This window comes from Leucoraja erinacea, chromosome 5 (assembly GCF_028641065.1).
Source record: "Leucoraja erinacea ecotype New England chromosome 5, Leri_hhj_1, whole genome shotgun sequence".
NCBI lineage: Eukaryota > Metazoa > Chordata > Chondrichthyes > Rajiformes > Rajidae > Leucoraja > Leucoraja erinaceus.
In genome coordinates this window covers 18,435,382-18,458,529 of record NC_073381.1, presented here as the reverse complement: position 1 = coordinate 18,458,529, position 23,148 = coordinate 18,435,382, and the positions used below count along the sequence as shown (strand labels likewise).

Sequence of the window (23,148 nt, the reverse complement as noted above, 5' to 3'; positions counted from 1 at the left end):
GCAGGTATATGGGACTAGGGGAGATTATGTGTTCGGCACGGACTAGAAGGGTCGAGATGGCCTGTTTCCGTGCTGTAATTGTTATATGGTTATATGGTTATAAGGAGGCAAAGCATGTCAGCAAGTACAGAGATGATGGATGAATGAAACATGGAAAGAGTTGGGATGTGATCAAGTTTATCAAGGATAGGACGGCCAGGCAACAGTATACTCACTGGAATAGTCAAGTCTAGAGGTAACAAAGATAAGGACAAGTGTTTCAGCAGCGTAGTAGCTGAGGAAGGTGGGAGCTGCAGAGGAAGTGATGTTGCAGAGGCAGCAGTGTTAGCACAGACATTGCTATGCAGTTCACCTCAGGGGTCAAGTACAATTCCAAGGTTACAAATAGTTTGGTTCCCTTCTGCTCAGTTATCAGAGACAGGGATGGAATCCGTAGTTGGGCATCAGGGTCGTGCACCTCTGACGTATAAAGCTCCCTCAACCTCCCACCCCCTTCATAACTCCCCAAAGACAATGTCCAAGGTGATGCCCACTGTCAAACTGGTGGAGCCCTGGCTCAGAGCAGCACCCTCTGGAGGGCCTAGACCTGACTATGTGTGGTGGACTTAGAACAGGTTGGCCATCATAATAATCATACATCTCTGGTTAGGGTCAGGTAGTCCTTGGGGGTTGAGTAAGATTGGGTATTCATTTTATACCCAAGTTGAACTTGGAGATCAGGAAAAGGTGGACACAGTTTGGAAGAGCCCAACATATTTAAGAGAAGGGATGTGGGAAGTAGCATAGCAACCTGCAAGGATTTCAGGTGAAGGGTGAAGTTGGCCAAAATGAAGGAACTTTGGTCAATACCCAAAGAAAGAACATCTTTTTGTAAAGCATGGGGGTGCAGGGTGGGAGGGGGTGGAAGGAACAAAGCCATCGCCCATCATCCTGGTTCATATCAATGCCATCAAATAAAGATACAAAAGTCTGCAGATGCTGGAATCCTGAGCAAAACACAAAGTGCTGGAGGAACTTAGCAGGTCAGGCAGCATCTGGAGAAAGGCACCAAAATGTCTCCTGTGAAAAAGGGTTCTGACCCAAAACATCACCTATTCATGTTCTCCAGAGATGCTGCCTGAGCCGATGAGTTACTCCAGCACTTTGTGTAATTTTTTCCAAACCAGCATCTGCAGTTCCTTGTATCTCCAAAATGTCGCCAAAATATATATTAGCTATGTACTGAAGAACTTCCAATCTTAAGAGTGTAATAAAGTTAAGGAGCACTCATGCAACAAGTGGCCTAAAACCTTCACGATAATGCACAACAAAATTTAGTAGAATTTAGATATTCAGCGGGGGAAATGGCCCTTCGGACCATCGAGTCTGCGCAGACCAGGGATCACCCATACACTAGCACGGTCTGACACACTAGGGACAATTCACAATTTACAGAAGCAAATTCATCTATAAACCTGTATGACTTTAATCATAGATTGGGTCAACCAAATTGGTAACAGTGCTGAGGAGGTAGATTTCCTGGAATGTATACAGGATGGATTTTTAAACCAATATGTAAAGGAACCGACTAGAGAGCAGGCCATCCTAGACTGGGTATTGTGTAATGAGGGCGGATTAGTTAGTGATCTTGTTGTGCAAGGCCCCTTGAATAAAGGAGATTTTGAAGGTATGAGTTGGGAATTGGCTAGGATAGACAGTCAAATTATACTTAAAGGGTTGACGGTGGAGATGCAATGGCAAAGATTTAAAGACTGCATGGATGAACTCCAGAAATTGTTCATCCCTGTCTGGCGAAAAAATAAAACTGGGAAGGCGACTCAACCTGGGAAATCAAGGATAGTGTTAAAGCCAAGGAAGAAGCGGCAAACTAGAGGACTCGGAGAAATTTAGAACTCAACAGAGGAGGACAAAGGGGTTAATTAAGACTGGGAAAACGAGCATGAATGAAAGCTTGCAGGATATATAAAAACTGACTGTAAAAGTTTCTAACGGTATGTAAAAAGGAACAGATTAGTGAGGACAAATGTAGGTCCCGTACAGTCAGAGACAGGTGAATTTATAATGAGAAACACGGAAATGGCAGAACAGTCAACGAGTACTTTGGTTCTGTCTTCACTAAGGAAGACACAAACAATCTCCCGGAAATACGAGGGGACTGAGGATCTAGTGGGAGGGAGGAACTGAAAGTAAGAATTAACGGGTCCTTTTCAGAATGGTAGGTGATTAGTGGGGTGCCACAAGGCTCGTTGCTGGGACCCCAGTTGTTTACAATATATATTAACGATTTAGATAAGGGAATTAAACGTCATCTCTAAGTTTGCGGATGACACTGCTGGGTGGCAGTGTGAGCTGCGAGGAGGATGCGAGGAGGATGCTATGAGGCTGCAGGGTTTGGATAGGCTGGGTGAGTGGGCAGAAGCATGGCAGATGCAGTATAATGTAGATAAATGTGAGGTTATCCACTTTGGTGGCAAGAACAGCAAGGCAGATTATTATCTGAATGGTGTCAGATTTAGAGAAGGGGAGGTGCAACGAGACCTGGGTGTGCTTGCACATCAGTCACTGAAAGTAAGCATGCAGGTACAGCATGCAGTGAAGAAAGCCAAAGGCATGTTGGCCTTCATTGCAAAATAATTTGGGGGAGCAATGAGGTCCTACTGCAGTTGTACAGGGCCCTGGTGAACTACACCTGGAGTATTGTGTGCAATTTTGGTTTCCTAATTTGAGGAAGGACATTATTGCTATTCAGGGAGTGCAGCGTAGGCTCACCAGGTTAATTCCCGGGATTGCGGGGCTGACATGTGATGAAAGAAAGGGCCAACTGGGCCTGTATTTGCTGGAATTTAGAAGGTTGAGAGAGGATCTTATAGAAACATCAAATTCTAGAGGATTGGACAGGGTAGATGCCAGAAAAATGTTTCAGATGCTGGGGGAGTCCAGAACTAGGGGTCACAGTTTAAGAATAAGGGTACTCCATTTAGGACTGAGATGAAATACTTTTTCACCCAGAGCGTTGCGAGTCTGTAGAATTCTCTGCTACAGAAGGCAGTGGAGACCAATTCACTGGATGTTTTCAAGAGAGTTAGATTTAGCTCTTAGGACTAAACGAATCAAGGGATATGGGGGAAAAGCAGGATACAGGTGCTCAACCTTTTATCCGAAAACCTTGGGACCAGACACCTTTCGTAATTCAGAATTTGTCGGTCTTCGGAATGGAAATTTTTTTGCGTAGATTATAATGGCTGGCTTAGTGGTAGAGTGCTCGGCTCATATCCGCAAGGTCGCGAGTTTGCGCCTTGATCCCGGCAGAAGAAGTTGGAGCGGGGCTGGGCTGGGCCGTTGCTGGCTGTGGGTCTCTGGGATCTCTGTGCTTGCGGTGGGCCTGGTGGTCGACGTCCAATTGGTCCTGACGTCTCCGGTGACTGCACTGACCTGCAGCCATCGCCGTCGTGAAGACAGTACAAAGCCCCCACGCCGATGCAATGAGCGGGGAGCTGGAGAGGGGAGGGAAGGGGTCACACACATGGCCGGGAAGCAGAGGGGTGTAGGTGGGGTGAAACTGAAGGGAGCGACAATCTGCTGCTGCCTGCACGCCGAGTTAAAAAGTTCCCACGCAAGACTCACGATACACTGTGTATCATGTCTACCGTGGGAACTTTTTAACTCAGCGGGCAGGTAGCAGCAGATTGTCAATTATTAACCCTCCCGCACAATATACCCTCCCCTTCTCTTTTATGAATGGGGATTTAGTTCCCCTTCGAGGACCGACCGGAGGTTCCGCTGTCACCTCTGCGGGCCGCCCTCGGTGAACGTCCTGTCTCCCTGTCCCTGGGATAGTAGGGGGCGATCAAACAGCACAATACCCCCCTCCCCCTCCAACTCCAGAGGAATCCGCTCCCCGATGGGCCGCTACGGCGACAAGTGGCAGTTCGCCCACAGCCCGAGCTGCGCGACCCCAAGAACAAGAAGTACCTTGCACACCATCAACTTCTACCCATACACTGCGTGTTCCTCTGGAGTTGGAACGGGGCTGGGCTGGAGTTGCTGATCTGGGATCTCCGTGCTTGCAGTGGGCCTGGGGGGTCGGTGTCCCGATGAGACGGCGCAGCTCGGGCTGTGGGCGAACTGCCACTTGTCGCCGTAGCGGCCCATTGGGGAGCGGCTTCTGGTGGTCCTGACGTCTCCGGCCAGTTTGCAGTTTTCCTCTGGAGTTGGAACGGGGTTGGGCTGCTGCTGGCTGTGGGTCTCTGGGTTCTCCGTGCTTGCGGTGGGCCTGGGAGTCGGTGTCCCGTTGGTCCTTACGTCTCCGGTGACTGCTCTGTGCTGCAGGCATCGCCGACTTGAAGACAGTGCAAAGCCCCCGCGCCAGTGCAATGAGCGGGGAGCTGGAGAGGGGAGGGAAGGGGTCACACACATGGCCAGGAAGCAGAGGGGTGTAGGTGGGGTGAAACTGAAGGGAGCGACAATTTGCTGCTGCCTGCACGCTGAGTTAAAAAGTTCCCACGCAAGACTCACGATACACTGTGTATCGTGTCTACCGTGGGAACTTTTTAACTCAGCGGGCAGGTAGCAGCATATTGTCAATTATTAACCCTCCCGCGCAATATACCCTCACCTCTTTTATGAATGGGGATTTAGTTCCCCTTTCTTCGAGGACCGACCGGAGGTTCCGCTGTCACCTCTGCGGGCCGCCCTCGGTGAACGTTTTCAAGGACCTTTCTTCAAGGACCGAAAAAATGGCCGCTATTCGGAGGTTTTCGTTATTTGGATCGTCGGATAAAAGGTTGTGCACCTGTACTGATTTTGGATGATCAGCCAAGGGGCTAGTGGGTGTTAGTGAAGTGAAGTTTGGGATGGCATCAAACAGGAAATTAGAAATGCGTGCAATAAAAGTAAAACAGTTATAATGGGGGACTTCAATCTACATATAGATTGGGTGAATCAAATTGGCAGTGGGTGCTGAGGAAGAGGATTTCTTGGAATGTATGTGGGATAGTTTTCTAAACCAACATGTAGAAGAACCAACGAGAGAGCAGGCTATTCTAGACTGGGTATTGAGTAATGAGGAAGGGTTAGTTGGCAGTCTTGTTGGGCGTTGCCCCTTGGGCAAGAGTGACCATAATATGGTTGAGTTCTTCATTAGGATGGAGAGTGACATTGTTAATTCATTAGGATGGAGAGTGACATTGTTAATTCAGAAACAATGGTTCTGAACTTAAAGAAAGGTAACTTTGAGGGTATGAGACGTGAATTGGCCAAGATTGACTGGCAATTAATTCTTAAAGGGTTGACGATGGATATGTAATGGAAGGCATTTAAAGACTGCATGGATGAACTACAACAATTGTTCATCCCAGTTTGGCAAAAGAATAAATCAGGGAAGGTAGTGCATCCGTGGATAACAAGGCAAATCAGGGATAGTATCAAAGCAAAAGATGAAGCGTACAAATTAGCCAGAAAAAGCAGCCTACCAGAGGACTGGGAGAAATTCAGAGACCAGTAGAGGAGGACAAAGGACTTAATTAGGAAAGGGGAAATAGATTATGAAAGAAAACTGGCAGGGAACATAAAAACTGACTGTAAAAGTTTTTATAGATATGTGAAGAGAAAGAGATTAGTTAAAGCAAATGTAGGTCCCTTGCAGTCAGAAACAGGTGAATTGATCATGGGGAACAAGGACATGGCGGACCAATTGAATAACTACTTTGGTTCCGTCTTCACTAAGGAAGACATAAATAATCTGCCGGAAATAGCAGGGGACCGCGGGTCAAAGGAGATGGAGGAACTGAGTGAAATCCAGGTTAGCCAGGAAGTGGTGTTAGGTGAATTGAATGGATTAAAGGCCGATAAATCTCCAGGGCCAGATAGGCTGCATCCCAGAGTTCTTAAGGAAGTAGCTCCAGAAATAGTGGATGCATTAGTGATAATTTTTCAAAACTCTTTAGATTCTGGAGTAGTTCCTGAGGATTGGAGGGTAGCTAATTTAACCCCGCTTTTTAAAAAGGGAGGGAGAGAGAAAACGGGGAATTACAGACCAGTTAGTCTAACATCGGTAAGGAGTCAGTTATTAAAGATGGGATAGCAGCACATTTGGAAAGTGGTGAATTCATTGGACAAAGTCAGCATGGATTTATGAAAGGTAAAGCATGTCTGACGAATCTTATAGAATTTTTCGAGGATGTAACTAGTAGAGTGGATAAGGGAGAACCAGTGGATGTGTTGTATCTGGACTTTCAGAAGGCTTTCGACAAGGTCCCACATAAACTTAAAGCACACGGTATTGGGGATTCAGTATTGATGTGGATAGAGAACTGGCTGGCAGACAAGAAGCAAAGAGTAGAAGTTAACGGGTCCTTTTCAGAATGGCAGGCAGTGACTAGTGGGGTACCGCAAGGCTCAGTGCTGGGACACCACCTAGTAAATAGCTGGGGTCCCAGTACTGAGCCTTGCGGTACCCCACTAGTCACTGCCTGCCATTCTGAAAAGGACCCGTTAACTTCTACTCTTTGGAGGAGGTGGCTGATCTAGCACTCTGGTGCCAGGAGAACAGCCTCCTCTTGAACATCAAAAAAACGAAGGAGCTGATCATGGACTTTAGGAGGGCACATCATCCGAGGACGTACACTCCATTGAGTATAAATGGGGATCCTGTGGATAGGGTGAACTGTTTTAAATATCTGGGAGTCCACATCTCTGAGGATATGACATGGTCATCACACGCCTCAGCACTGGTGAGTAAGGCAAGGCAGCGCCTTTACCACCTCAGGCAATTGAGGAAATTCAGAGTGTCTCCGAGGATCCTCCAGTCCTTCTACGCAGCGGCGGTGGAAAGCATCTTGTCCGGCCGGGAACATTACCATCTGGTTCGGGAATTGCTCTGCCAAGGACAAGAAGGCTCTGCAGAGAGTAGTGCGTTCAGCCGAACGCACTATGGGAACTTCACTCACCCCCCTGCAGGAACTATACAACAGGAGGTGCAACTCCAGAGCAAACAAAATCATGAGAGACCTCTTCCACCCCTGCAACGGACTGTTCCAGCCACTACGGTCAGGCAAACGCCTCCGTTGCCATGCAGTGAGAACGGAGAGGTTGAGAAGGAGTTTCTTCCCAGAGGCAATTCGGATTGTAAACGCCTTTCTCACCAGGGACTAACTGTACAGAACGTTTTTCCTTCTATTATTTATTATGTAAAATAATATGTGTGTTATGATTGTGTTTATAATTTGTTTGGTTGTTTTGTTGTTCCGCGAGCATTGCCACTTTCATTTCACTGCACATCTCGTATGTGTATGTGACAAATAAACTTGACTTGACTTGACTTGACTTGCTTCCTGTCTGCCAGACTGATTCCTGGGATGTCAGGACTTTCATATGAAGAAAGGCTGGATAGACTCGGCTTGTACTCGCTAGAATTTAGGAGATTGAGGTGGGATCTTAGAAACATAGAAAATAGGTGCAGGAGTAGGCCATTCAGCCCTTCGAGCCTGCACCGCTATTCGATATGATCCTGGCTGATCATCCAACTCAGTGTCCCATCCCTGCCTTCTCTCCATACCTCCTGATCCCTTTAGCCACAAGGGCCACATCTAACTCCCTCTTAAATATAGCCAATGAACTGGCCTCAACTACCTTCTGTGGCAGAGAATTCCACAGATTCACCACTGTGTAAAAAATGATTTTCTCATCTCGGTCCTAAAAGATTTCCCTCTTATCCTTAAACTGTGACCCCATGTTCTGGACTTCCCCAACATCGGGAATAATCTTCCTGCATCTAGCCTGTCCAACCACTTAAGAATTTTGTAAGTTTCTATAAGATCCCACCTCAATCTTCTGAATTCTAGCGTGTACAAGCCGAGTCTATCCAGTCTTTCTTCATATGAAAGTCCTGCCATCCCAGGAATCAGTCTGGTGAACCTTCTCTGTACTCCCTCTATAGCTAGAATGTCTTTCCTCAGATTAGGAGACCAAAGTTTCTTTTAGAAACTTACAAAATTCTTAAGGGGTTGGACAGGCTAGATGCAGGAAGAATGTTCCCAATGTTGGGGAAGTCCAGGACAAGGGGTCAGAGCTTAAGGATAGAGGGGAAACCCTTTAGGACCAAGATGAGAAAAAAGATTTTCACACAGAGAGTGGTGAATCTCTGGAACTCTCTGTCACAGAGGGTAGTTGAGGCCAGTTCATTGGCTATATTTAAGAGGGAGTTAGATGTGGCCCTTGTGGCTGGGGGGGATCAGGGGGTATGGAGAGAAGGCAGGTACGGGATACTGAGTTGGATGATCAGCCATGATCATATTGAATGGCGGTGCAGGCTCGAAGGGCCGAATGGCCTACTCCTGCACCTATTTTCTATGTTTCTATGTCTCGGAGAAACCCATGCGGAGTCAGGCAGAACGTACAAACTCTGTTCAGACTACACCCATAGTCAGGATCGAGCCCAGGTCTCTGGCGTTATAAGGCAGCTACTCTAATGCAGCACCACCATGCCACTCCTTACAAATAAAGTTTGCATACCTACTGTTATAATAAATGGAATCTTCATTTCTTTGAAGCAATTAAACTTGTAAATACCACAATTAGTTTGCTGCAAAGAAATCTAACTGGTCAGATAGGTGAAAGTGAAATAACGTAGAACTAGCGTAACAGTCTGAAGAAGGGTCTTGACCCGAAATGTCACCCATTCCTTCTCTCGAGATATGCTGCCTGTCCTGCTGAGTTACTCCAGCATTTTATGTCTACCTCAGCGTAAACTGTTGATTTGCATGGACTCGGTGGGCCGTTTCCGTGCTGTATTTTTCAATCAATCAAAGAAAATCCAGACAAGAAGAGATGAGAAACTTGCAAAGACAATGTAAAAAGCAGAAACAAGGAACTGTAGTGAGTTTGGGTCAGAGGAATTTGATTGTTTTTAGCATTGTGCATTTGCAAGTGATTCTCAATTCTTTAATTATTTTGTCTCACCTTTTTCTGTCTTTTCGTCTTTGGTCTTTGTCTAATCATCTGCCCATCAAATAATCCACCAGACCTGTGTCAGCCTATCACCTGCCAGGCCTTATCCTGCCCCTCCACTCTTCCAACTTTCATCCCCATCACCCATCATGTTAGTAGAGGGAAAAGGATTGTATCCCTATTGGAAGAAACAAGAGGGCCTTTAGACCATCCTGGTGGGGGATGGTGGTGTAAAGGGATTTGACATCCATGGTGAAGATGAGGCAATGGTGGGACTTAGAGAATGAAAGTTATTGAAGAGTTGAAGGGCATACGAGGTGTCTTGGACGTAGGTAGGAATGGACTGGACAAGGGGGGGGGGGGAATCGGATGGAATCGAAGTATGTGGAGATGAGTTCAGTGGAACAGCAGCAGGCAGGATGCTGGGGCAGTCATTTGTGGATATTGGGGAGGAGATAGAAACAGGCAGTGTGGGGCTGGGGAACGATAAGGTTGGAGGATGTGGAGGAGAGATCACCAGATATGGTGAAATCAGTAGCAGTTTGGGAGATGATATGGGGTGTTTGTCTATGGGGTCCTGGTCAAGGGGTAGGTACGAGGATGTGTCAAAGAGCTGGCACCTGGTCACAGCATGTTTGAGGTCACTAATATATATTTGCTTGGGTTTTAACAAAATGTACACTGCGGAGTTAAACATTGTACAGCCACGTATCCAACAAATGAAGTTTAGGATGATTTAAGGCCAGACAGAGATCAAGATGCAAGTTCCACAGGATAAATGCTGCATGAGTGAGAAAACAAGAACAGGAGCAGATTTCAACATCTGTCTGTTATGTAATTTAATTAGATCACACCTGATCTGCATTTTATCTGCCAGGGTAACCACTAAAAGCCCTAGTCTCAATTGCAACTGGGCAACTAATTGCCGGCACCCAGTTCCCATGGTGGAATAAAAATCATGAGGGACAAGAATAATTTACAATTGAAAGTGCAGTGTTTGATCTGGGATAGTCAGCACAATTTACTGACGAGAGATCCTGCCTTACTAGTTTAACTAAACTTTTAGAAGAAATAAAATAATATATTGATGAGACAGTGTAGTGTTATGGTTGACATAACATTTCAGCGGGCCCATGCGGTAGACTAGTCCAAATAATTAGAGCTCATGTGATCCAATGCAAATTGACAATTGGATCTAAATTGAGCTAGATCACAGGGAGCAGAGGATGGTGCTGAAGAGATGCTTTTGTGATTGGAAACCAGTGATGTACCAGGGCAATCATTGCTGGGATTCTTACTGTTTGTCATTTGCATTGATGAATTGGATATGAATGCAGTAGGTACAATTAGCAATTAACAAAAAAAATAACATGGCTAGTGGAGAGGACAGTCTTTGGTACTGATTTTTTCTGACCAGATTATAAAATGGGGAAAACAAATGCAAACCGAATTTAATCTATGTACTTGTAAACTGACGTATTTTGGGAAAGTGCTCCATGAATGGTGGATCTCCAGTGGGATTGATGATTAAAGCAACGTTGGTGTTTCACCCATAAATCCTTGAAGGTGAAGAGTCCTCCATTAGCCAGGGCATGGACACAGAGAGCCAAAGGGGCCTGTCTCTGCCCTACAGGCTCTGGAGAGAGTTGGAGCTACCCATCGCTAACTAGCCTTGTTCCAGTATTAACATTTGTGTTGAGACTCCTCGCCAGAGGAAACGGGTCGTCTCCCTAGCAACACACACTAAACACTTTCACCAGATCACAACTGAAACGATGTTTTATTGGATGAAGAAAAGCCGACTCATGTCGCCGTCGCTGTGCAGCCCATCCAGCAATCAGTCATAAACCCACCTCACCTTCTCGCCTCTCCTCTCCTCTCCTCGCCCGGCCCGGCCTGGTCCTCACCCCGGGACAGGGGTTATCCCGGCTCCATCATCCCCTCCTCCACCTCCACCTCCCTCCCGGGGTCTCCGCCGCCGCCGCCGCCGCATCTCCCTCCAGCCGCATCGGCCTCCAGCCCTGCTCAGCCCCGCCCCGCCAGCCGGGGGCCGCGACCTCCACCCCCCGCTCCCCGCCCCCTAGTGCCGCTGCGATGCCCAGGCTGGTCCCACAGAGACTGACTCACTCACTCACTCACCCGCCATCGCCTCCTGCCTCCCTCGGTCTCCAGGCAACGCGGCGGAACTGCAGCCCAGGCGCCGCCGTTTCCCGCACGGACGGGTTTGGTGTGGAGACCGGGGACCGGCGGCGGCTGCTGCTGTTGCTGGGCGCTGGCGGCCCCTGGCGGCGGGAGGGAGAGGGACGCGGGAAACGGCAGTGAACACGCGCGAGGGACACAGGTGAGGGAGCGGCTGCTGCTGCCCGCGGTCACAGGTGAGCGGCGCGGGCTCCAGGTGCTGTCATCAGGTGACAGGTGAGGGAGCGGGCTCCAGGTGCTGTCATCAGGTGACAGGTGAGGGAGGGCTCCAGGTGCTGTCATCAGGTGACAGGTGAGGGAGGGCTCCAGGTGCTGCCATCAGGTGACAGGTGAGGGAGGCAGGGAGGGCTCCAGGTGCTGTCATCAGGTGACAGGTGAGCGGCGCGGGCTCCAGGTGCTGCCATCAGGTGACAGGTGAGGGAGGCAGGGAGGGCTCCAGGTGCTGTCATCAGGTGACAGGTGAGCGGCGCGGGCTCCAGGTGCTGCCATCAGGTAACAGGTGAGGGAGGCGGGGGGGGCTCCAGGTGCTGGCAGCAGGGGAGGGAGGGAGGGCTCCAGGTGTTGTCATCAGGTGACAGGTGAGGGAGGGCTCCAGGTGCTGTCATCAGGTGACAGGTGAGCGGCGCGAGCTCCAGGTGCTGTCATCAGGTGAGGGAGGGAGGGCTCCAGGTGAGGGGGCAGGTTGCCCACGGCGCTCGGGTGCCGCCTCCCACTGTCCCTGGTCTGTCTTTTTTTTAATTATACAAATACTTTTATCAAAGACTGCCTGTGTTGACAGTTTTACAAACAAACGATCATCAAATTAATATAACGACAACTTTATCAACAAAACACTCAACCTCCCGCGGCGACCCCGAAATCTCCCAGACGGACAGGGAGATTCCCCCACTCCGTCCCTGGACTGTCTGGGTGTGATTTATTCACAGTCAAAGGCCATGGAAACATCAGTTCAGGGGTCTGCAGATGCGTCAGAAACGGCCCGATCCTTCTTTTCCCCAGAGAAGCTGCCTGACCTGCTGAGTTACTCCAGCATTTTGTTTCTAGCTTCACGTCAATTCATCGATGCCGAGCAAGCTGTTTGTTCGCGTGTTATCAATATCCCCCGAAATCTTTTCTGTTCATGTACCAGTCCTTGGTTCGCTGCTTGCATGCCTCCCAAACTCCAAGCCTCTTTTCCAGCATTCTCCCCCCGAAGAAGTGCCCCGACCCGAAACGTTGTGTCTATCATCTCCACTCCACAGATGCTGCCAGACCCGCCGAGTTCCTCCTGCTCTTTGGGATTTGCTCAAATTTTCAGCACCTGCCGTTTTTTAAGTTTAATGTTATTCTCTAGGTCATGCTTCAGATCCCTGCACAAAAGATAGTTTCTCTCTGGCCTATCGCATTTAATCTGTTTATCTTCATGTGTTAAAAATGTAATAAGTTTTGCATGTTGCGGCAATGGCCAACCAAAGACAATAAACAAACAAAGAAGCAACACCATATCCCATCGTGTACCACGTTTTTATATTGTATTTCTAGCGGTTGAATTGATGGGTTTTTAAGAAGTAATTAACGGGTGTTTAAAATGATCAGAATATTTCATAGACTTGGGTGAGAAAATGTGTCGGTCTCGGGTGCCTTTGGTAGTCATTTGCCTGGAACGTTCCTCCACCCACAAAAATGTTGGCGTAATGCGGCTGATCTCCGGAGAACATGGATAGACGACGTTTCATTTATCCATGTTCTCCAGAGATGCTGCCTGACTTACTGAGTTTCTCCAGCACATCGTCTTTTTGTGTAAACCAACATCTGCAATGTTTGTTTCTGCATGTTGACTCCTCCACACAAATGTTGTTCACTTGCTGGATATTCCTAAATTACATTTTCTACAGTTCGTGTTATCGATTGCTTCAATTGCTAAAACGATTTAAAAATGTCAGCTTCCTCCTGCTTCCTGCCTCGCCGTTCGTTCCATTTAACTGAATCTTAGTTCCGTTTGCTATTTCGGGGCATTAAGTGGCTGGAATCGCTATCCCTTTACCGCCCTCCCCCTCTCCTCCCGCTAACCTCAGCTGGCTGCAGCTCTCTGCTACTATCATGTTTAAAATAGAAACTGCAGGTGCTTGTTTAGAGAAAAAGAAAAAATACTGGAGTAACTCTACGGGTTAGACAGCATCTCAGGAGAGAGGAATGGGTGACGTTTCGGGTCGCGACCCTTCTTCAGACTGATGTCAGGGGAGTGGGAGGTACATAGATAAGGAAGTGTATATAAAGGAAGCGAAAGGTGTGAAAACAGGACAAAGGGAATGGAGATCATGGAAAATGTAGAAGAGAGTTTGAGAACAGAAGGAATTACAGAATGGGAGAGGATGTTGCTGAATTCTCGTCAGAGAGGACCTTCAAAAGTAACATAGAAAATAGGTACAGAAATAGGCCATTCGGCCCTTCGAGCCAGTACCGCCATTCAATATGATCATGGCTGATCATCCAAAATCAGTACCCCGTTTTAGCTTTTTCCCCATATCCCTTGATTCCCTTAGCCCTAAGAGCTAAATCTAACTCTCTCTTGCAAACATCAAGTCAATTGGCGTCCACTGCCTTCTGTGGCAGAGAATTCCACAGATTCACAACTCTCTGGGTGAAAAAGTCTTTCCTCATCTCAGTCCTAAATGGCCAACCCCTTATTCTTAAACTGTGACCCCTGGTTCCGGACTCCCTCAACATCGGGAAAATTTTTCCTGCATCTACCCTGTCCAATCCTCTAAGAATTTTATGTTTCTATAAGATTCCCTCTCATCCTAAATTCCAGCGAATACAAGCTCAATCGACCCATTCTTTCATCATAGTCAGTCCCACCATCCCGGGAATTAACCTGGTGAACCTACGCTGCACTCCCTCAATAGCAAGAATGTCCTTCCTCAAATGAGCAGACCAAAATTGCACACAATACTCCAGGTGCAGTCTCACCAGGGCCCTGTGCAACTGCGGTAGGACCTCCTTGCTCTGAAACTAAAATCCTCAAGTAGACATACCTCGACTAGATTTTGCAATGGAGCAGACAAAATGTGTATGAAAGAACTGTAGATGCTGGTTTAAATCGAAGATGGGCACAAAATGCTGGAGTAACTCAGTGGGGCAGGCAGCATCTCTGAAGAGAAGGAATTTATTAGCTCAATGAGCTGGGAGGGTTGAATGGCCTTTAAGTGCTAGTTCGGTTTCCCCTGTTGTTTCTGTCCACTCTGTAATACTGAATTCATCCAGCAGGCGACAGTAACAGTCAATACTCAGCCCAGTGTTACGGAGAAACAGAATCAAATAGTAACTTAGCACACAAAAATTGCAAGTAATCAAAGCATTATTGAAATACTGCTCAAATACTGTCCAAATACTTTTTTTTTTGTAATTGACCACACTTTCTCGGTATTGAGCCAAAACATATTCTCATGCAATTAAATGCACACACATAAATGAACCCACATCTCCTCTGGAATCTATCAAGGGCTCAGACCCGAAACATCGCCTATCCACTTTCGCCACAGATGCTGCCTGACCCGCTGACTTCCTCCAGCACTTTGTGTTTTACTCAAGATTCTAGCATCTGCAGTTCTTTGCATCTCCACGGGAACTCTTTAATCCCCGGGACAATGATGACAAGAGGGCCGTGCCTGGCAGCTTGTGAACGGCAAGATTTACTGGGTGCACCCTCTCGGACAACAGCTCACGTTGCCACAATGTGGGGAGAGAACAAAGAGCAAAGGTAAGAGATGCTGAAGAGTAATGCATTTGGCGGAGCAAGCAGGAACAGAAAAGAATGGGAGAAGGGAGGAGTCGGCATAGGGGAGCCATCCCGTTTGTACACCACACAGGCTCTATCCGAGTCACCTCTCCGTAGTCTGTTCCTCCCGTATGTGAGTGATGGTTCCCCTTAAATACATCTTTTACTCGCTCTTAATCATTCTTTGTGGTGGCGATTTCCCCATGCTGAGGAATCAGATTTCTGCTACTTGATTGATGAGTGACCGGCTTTTACAGATCTCGGCTACGTGGGAAGAGTAGGATAAAAATCATTTGAGTCTAAGGGATTCAATTAGCCCAGGACAGATTTATTTCTCCATTCTGCCTTTTTCTCAGACATGCCACGCACTGGTAGAACCCAGATATATCAATCGAAGTCTTGAAACGCCACTGGCTCCCAGAATCCTGCAGAATGCAGTGATGTTGTTTCTTATGAAGCGACCTTGCGCGTACACACCAAGCGAACTACGGCCGCGAATAGCTCCAACAATCATTGCCTGGAACTCTGTGGCTTAACCATCTTCGGGTTAAGGTGGTTTCCGGGACTATCTGCCTGGACAGGAGGGAACGGCGCAGCAGAGCGACGCAGAGGACAAAGAGAAAGGAATAAAGACACGAAGAGTCGTCGGCTTTGGTGGAATAGGCAAAGAGCAGAAAGTAGACACACGCGACAGCAGATACTGATCTACAAAAAAAGACAACGTGCTGGAGTAAATTAGCCGTTTAGGCAGCATCTCAGCCTGACTCGCTGAGTTACACCTGTACTTTGTAACAGAAAGTGAGAGGTCGCTCCATTACAGAAATGACACAGAAGTGTTGCCTTAGCACCAGCGACCCTGCTGTCTTCCTGGAGTTTGCTTGTTCTCCCTACGACCTTGCGGATTTTATGTTGCAACTTGGATTGAAAGATGGATACATGGGATAACAAAATGACCAGACTGGATTCAATAAAAATCGCAGTCACACAACTACACACCCTCACTCTTTACAAGGGTCGATTGATGTTGAATGTGCACATGAAGGTGTGCGTGAAGACATGTCATCGATGGCAGGCACCATGATCCACTGTTACCCTCCGCAACCCAATGAATTCAAAGCCACAGAGAAAGGGAGTTGGGGGCGGGTGTGGGGGATGAGATTTCTTTAAGACAATTACAGGAAGCTAATTAATTAAATACCAAACACTGGAGGGCCTAGTTTTAAGGTGAGAGGGGCAAAGTTTAAAGGAGATGTGCTGGGCAAGTATTTTTTTTACACACAGAAAATGGTGGGTGCCTGAAGCATGCTGCCAGGTGTGGTGGTAGAGGCAGATACAACAGTGGCATTTAAGAGACTTTTGGGCAAAGATCGTAGAGGGACAAGATAGACCACTCCTCGAAAAACGCGTAGTATGACGTGTGTGACCGTCGACGCCATATTGTTAAGCATTTATTGGGCTGTAATGGCGTCCTCAGCTAAATCTACATCTCACTGCTCCGCTATCAACTGTTCTAATCGTAAATCTAAACGACCCAACCTGTCATTCTTTAGGTTCCCCAATAAAAAAGAAAGGTGAGAAAATATTTTTATTATTTTCAGTCGATATTCTGTCGTGAAAATGGTATTTTCTGTTCTCCCATCAACGGCCATTGGGAAACTTGGTTTGTCGGTACATTAGAAAGTTCTTAGACTTATTTTTAATAGTTCTTTACTCACCACAATAATAAAGACAATTTTAACACTTCTGTACGTTTTTGGTTTTGTTTTGTATGGGATTAGTCTGCACAATATGGCCCGCGGACACATCAGGTCCAGTGACCAGGAGATTTTTCGAGTCCGAGAATGGGCGGCTGTTACCCATTATATTCCTCGAACATAGGGACATAGCAAACAACACTCACATACATACAAGACATCACAAGCCCGCCGTGAAGAAGGGTGCAATCAAATATTATATAACTCTGCTCTATCATCTTTGGGTGCAATGGTGGGTCGGGGGGTTCGGTGGCGGCGGCCGCAATCAAAGACACTAGTGGAGCTCTGCTCTATAATCTTTGGTCGGAATGGGACGGCTGCGCGTTATAATGTGCTATCGTTCCACTCTCCCTCTCCCCCTTCTCCCTCTCCCCCTTGTCCCTGTCCCCTTCTCCCTCCCCCCTTCTCCCTGTCCCCCCCTTTCCCCTTCTCCCTCCCCTTCTCCCTCTCCCCCCTTCTCCCTCTCCCCCTTGTCCCTGTCCCCTTCTCCCTCCCCCTTCTTCTCCCTCTCCCCCTTCTCCCTCTCCCCCCCCCCCTTCTCCCTCTCTTTCGATCTCTCTCTCTCCCCTCCTCTCTCGCTCCCCTCTCTCTCTCTCGATCTCTCTCTCTCTCTCTCTCTCTCTCTCTCCCTCTCTTCGCGATCTCCTTCCCTTCCCTCTCTCCCACCCTTCCATCTCTCCCTCCCTTACCTCTTCGTGAGAGTTGGCAGCTCTGCTATGCCTTGGGTCCAAAAGAGGATAGATAGAAAATACTTAATTGTCTTTGTAAGAAGATTTTAATAAGCTCTTCTACATTTAAGGTAAATTGACATATTAGAGGCAAAACACAGTTTCAATATACAGGTCTCTCCACACAACTGAAAACAATTGCATTTAAGTGATATATCATCCATTGTTCAGGCAAGTAGCACTAGGTTACAATAAACTTCCTGCATATTCCAGGAATTCATCTCATAAAAATGGGAGAGGCTTAAATGCATTGTAAAATCATAAATCCATGTTGACTTGGACTAATGCTTTTACTGCTATCCAAATGCCCCATTATTACATCTTTAATAATTGACTCCAGCATCTTTCACACCACCAAAGTCAGGCTAACTGGTCTGTAATTCCCCATTTTCTCTCTCGCTCCTTTCTTGAAAAGTGGGATAGCATTAGCTATCCTCCAATCCACAGGAACTGATCGTAAATCTATTGATCGTTGGAAAATAATAGAAACATAGAAATTAGGTGCAGGAGTAGGCCATTCGTCCCTTCGAGCCTGCACCGCCATTCAATATGATCATGGCTGACCATCCAACTCAGTATCCCGTACCTGCCTTCTCTCCATACCCTCTGATCCCCTTAGCCACAAGGGCCACATCTAACTCCCTCTTAAATATAGCCAATGAACTGGCCTCGACTACCCTCTGCGGCAGAGAGTTCCAGAGATTCACCACTCTCTGTGTGAAAAAGGTTCTTCTCATCTCGGTTTTAAAGGATTTCCCCCTTATCCTTAAGCTGTGACCCCTTGTCCTGGACTTCCCCAACATCGGGAGCAATCTTCCTGCATCTAGTCTGTCCAACCCCTTAAGAATTTTGTAAGTTTCTATAAGATCCCCCCTCAATCTCCTAAATTCTAGAGAGTATAAACCTATCCAGTCTTTCTTCATAAGACAGTCCTGACATCCCAGGAATCAGTCTGGTGAACCTTCTCTGCACTCCCTCTATGGCAATAATGTCCTTCCTCAGATTTGGAGACCAAAACTGTACGCAATACTCCAGGTGTGGTCTCACCAAGACCCTGTACAACTGCAGTAGCCCCTCTCTGCTCCTATACTCAAATCCTTTCGCTATGAAAGCTAACATACCATTCGCTTTCTTCACTGCCTGCTGCACCTGCATGCCTACTTTCAATGACTGGTGTACCATGACACCCAGGTCTCGCTGCATCTCCCCTTTTCCTAGTCGGCCGCCATTTAGATAATAGTCTGCTTTCCTGTTTTTGCCACCAAAATGGATAACCTCACATTTATCCACATTATACTGCATCTGCCAAACATTTGCCCACTCACCCAGCCTATCCAAGTCACCTTGCAGTCTCCTAGCATCCTCCTCACAGCTAACACTGTCCCCCAGCTTAGTGTCATCCGCAAACTTGGAGATATTGCCTTCAATTCCCTCATCCAGATCATTAATATATATTGTAAATAGGAGGGGTCCCAGCACTGAGCCTTGCGGTACCCCACTAGTCACTGCCTGCCTAATGAAGAACTCAACCATATTATGGTCACTCTTGCCCAAGGGGGCAGTACAACAAGATTGCTAACTAACCCTTCCTCATTACTCAATACCCAGTCTAAAATAGCCTGCTCTCTCGTTGGTTCCTCTACATGTTAATCATATGTATAAATATATATGTATGTGTATATATATGCATATGTATATGTATATGTGTGTATATATGTATGTATATATATGTTTATATGTGTGTATGTATGCATATAAATGTATCCATATGTATGTGTGTATTTGTATGTGTGCATATGTATGTGTATATGTATGTATGTATGTGTATATATGTGTGTGTATATGTGTATGTGTATATATATGTGTGTGTAAATATATATATGCATATATATATATTATTACCATATAATTATATATATAATTGCCTTTATGGTTTATGTATATCATCTTACAAGACAAATAAATTAATAGCGATTATTTAAATCAAAGTAGCTTCTGATACATGAGAATAAACTATTATCTCTAACTTGCCTCTCACACACAGACACACATTCATATAAATATATTAAATATATATACGTTAAATTTAATTTTTTGCAGTGTGTGTTAAAGCAATACAATGCAAGGGAAACTACACAAAGGAGGGGGCTGTTCCCGCTACAAGATACTTGAGGATCTTTGCTTTGGATCAAAGATTATAGCGGAGCTCTGTAATCTTTGCTTTGGATCACAGCGGGTGGAATACCGGAAGTCGAGTGTCGCTGTAACAAATGGCGGCCGTGACGTTCCGTTGCGTACTACACGTCAGCCCATTGAATTTCGAAGGAGTGGTCTATCTTGTCCCTCTACGATCTTTGCTTTTGGGTAGGTACATGGATATGCAGGGAATGGAGCGATATGGATTACGTGCAGGTAGAAAAGAGTTGGCCTGGGAGCTTTGCTATGAATAGTTGACGGGTGATACGTGACTTTTGACAGCTCAATACTCATTTGTCAAAATAATGTAGGGACGAGCTCTGCATGTAATGAACTGAGGCTGCTTCTACACCGTGAAATCAAGCTATTTCAGATTGCATACAAAGTTGTCGTCATTGATAATGAACAATCCTCTTGTACTTGACCAGACTGATGACTTTAACAAATTGCAAAGCAGAGGTGGAACTCTCATCAGGTTTAGGTTAACCATTACAAACTGAAAATGAATCCAGAATCTTTACTGCATTCAGAACACTCACTATGCCTTGGCTGGATGTTGCACTAAAATCTACCCCAAGGGAAAAAGATAATTAATGCACAGTAAATCCAATGTGTGGAGGGGCAACACCAACTGGGCATACAACACATTACTGGGAGGGAAGAAGCAAGGACAAATATCAACAACGCCAACTGAGTAATGCATTGTTGGAGGGGCAGTGTTGACTGAATATGCATTGTGGGAGCAGTTATCTTGAGGAAGTGCTCCCATGTTGGACCACAGTGCTGAGGGAATAATAATAATAATAATAATAATAAATTATACTTATGGGCGTCTTTCAAGACTCTCAAGGACACCTTACAAAATTTAGTACACAGATTACAAAACATGTAAGCGGAATGAAACAAAACAAAATAAATAAAAAAATAGTAAAGACATCAACAATACACAATTCAAAGATAGAGCAGCGGCAGCTAATCGCACCAGCGTTCACTCTCCCTTCTGGCAGCCATCTTGGAAACAGAACAATAAGAATCTTTAACATAAAAACATCCCCCCACAATGGTTTCCATTATGAGGGAAGGCACAATGTCCAGTCCCCAACCCCAGTTCACCCATAGTCGGGCCTATTGAGGCCTCCACAGTTGCCTCTATGGAGGCCCGATATTCCAGGCCGTTCTCGCCGGGTGCTGTTGCTCCGGCGTCGGGAGAGTCCTCACAGCGGCTTGGGACACCTGGAAAGGCCGCTTCCTTACCGGAGACCGCAGCTTCCGAAGCCGACAAGGTGGTGCAGGCTCAAAGGGCCGAATGGCCTACTCCTGCACTCTCCCCCCACCCCCTTTGCCCTACCCCTTTGACCCTCTACCACCACTCCCCCTACCCCTCCCTCCCCACTTCTCTCCCCTTACCCCACCCCTCTCTCTTCCCCTTCCTTTCCCTCTCTCCCCCACCCCTTCCTCCTACCCCCTCTATTCCTCTTCCACCACTCCCACTACCCCTCCCTCCCTACTCTTCCACTTCTCTCCCCCTCCCTCCCTCTTCCCCTCCCCATCCCCCCCCCTATCCCCCCCTCCCCCATATCTCTCTCTCTCTCCCCATCCCCCTCTCTCACCCCCTACCTCGCTCTCCTTTCCCTCCCAAATCTGTCCCGTTTCCTCCTCCTCCACTCCCCTCCCTCCGCCCTTCTCCCCTCCTCTCCCCCCACCTGTGTGTTTGGGCGGTGGTTAATGTGAGTGTGATGCCGCAGCCCCCCCCCCCCCCCCCAATATTTCAAAAAATACTAGCTTCTCACCCATAGAATCTGCCACAGCCCCTGGTGAAAGTTCCATCGTGTGATGTCACAATGCTCAAAGACATTCTTGCCATAGAGGGAGTACAGAGAAGGTTCACCAGACTGACTCCTGGGATGTCAGGACTTTCATATGAAGAAAGACTGGATAGACTCGGCATGTACTCGCTAGATTTTAGAAGATTGAGGGGGTATCTTATAGAAACTTACAAAATTCTTAAGGGGTTGGACAGGCTAGATGCAGGAAGATTGTTCCAGATGTTGGGGAAGTCCAGAACAAGGGGTCACAGTTTAAGGATAAGGGGCAAATCTTTTAGGACTGAGATGAGAAAAACATTTTTCACACAGAGAGTGGTGAATCTCTGGAATTCACTGGCACAGAAGGTAGTTGAGGCCAGTTCATTGGCTATATTTAAGAGGTTTAGATCTGGCCCTTGTGGCTAAAGGGATCAGGGGGTATGGAGAGAAGGCAGGAACAGGATACTGAGTTGGATGATCAGCCATGATCATATTGAACGGTGGTGCAGGCTCGAAGGGCCGAATGGCCTACACCTGCACTTAAGTTCTATGTTATTATGTTTCCCTCTCCTCCTCCTCTCCCACCCATCCCACTCTCCCCCACCCCCTTCCCTCTCTACCCCACCGTTTCCTCTCTCGCCCCGCCCCTTCCCCTCTGTCCCTCTTCAACCTCTCCCCTACCCCTCCCTCCTCTTCAAACTTCTCTCCCCTTAACAGACCCCTCTCTCTCCCCCCCCTCCCCCCCCCCCCCCCCCCTTCCCCTCTGTTCCTCTTCCACCACTCCCCATCCCTCTTTCATCACTCCCGCTACCCCTCCCTCCATCCCCTCTTCCACTTCTCTCCCCCTCTTCTCTCCTCCCCTCCCTCTCCCTCCACCCCCCTTCCCTCTCCCCTGCCCCCTTCACCTTACCCCTCTGTCCCTCTTCCATCACTCCACCTACCCCTCTCTTCCTCCCTCCACCCTTCCCCCTCCACTCTCCCTCCCCACTCTTTCCCTTCTCTCCCGCCACCCCTCTCCCCCTCCCTCCCTCCCTCCCATCCCCCTCTCACCCCCCTACCCCGCTCTCCCTTTCCCTCCCAAATCTGTCCTGTATCCCCCCCTCCCTCCCCTCTTCTCACCCCCCCCCTCCCCAACCTGTGTGTTTGGGGGTTGGTTAATGTGAGTGTGATGCCACAGCCCCCCCCCCCCCCCCCCCCCCCCGCAAACGCCGTTGGGGGAAACAGACCCAACAGGTCTGCACTTGGTCTAATATACTATAAACCCACTGACTCCTATGGCTATCGGGACTACACTTCTTCCCACCCTGCCTCCTGTAAGGCCTCTATCCCCTACTCCCAATTCCTCCGTCTACGCCGCATCTGCACCCAGGATGAGGCGTTCCAAACCAGGGCATCAGAGATGTCCTCATTCTTCAGGGAACGGGGGTTCCCTTCTTCAATTATAGAGGAGGCTCTCACCAGGGTCTCTTCTATACCCCATAACTCTGCTCTTACTCCCATCCCCCCCCCCATCCCCCCCCACTCGTAACAAGGGTAGAGTCCCCCCAGTCCTCACCTTCCACCCTACCATCCTTCACATACAACAGATAATCCTCCAACATTTTTGCCACCTCCAACGGGATCCCACCACTGACCACATCTTCCCATCTCCTCCCCGGTCGGCTTTCCGCAAAGACCGCTCCCTCCATAACTCCCTGGTCAATTCTTCCCTTCCCACCCAAACCACTCCCTCCCCGGTACTTTTCCTTGCAACTGCAGGAAAT

At 47.6% G+C, this 23,148-nt stretch overlaps 1 protein-coding gene across 2 annotated transcripts in view; it reads right to left on the bottom strand.

The window, feature by feature from the left end:
- Positions 1-11,230, bottom strand: part of tbce (tubulin folding cofactor E) — a 49,779-nt gene extending 38,549 nt beyond the window's left edge. Inside the window, exon 1 of one of the 2 annotated variants that reach the window (XM_055635159.1) lies at positions 11,086-11,230. The gene's annotated coding sequence lies outside the window, so the exon portion shown is untranslated. The remainder of the gene's footprint in view (positions 1-11,085) is intronic. The other variant, XM_055635158.1, reaches the window with a different exon arrangement.
- Positions 11,231-23,148: the final 11,918 nt, after the last annotated feature.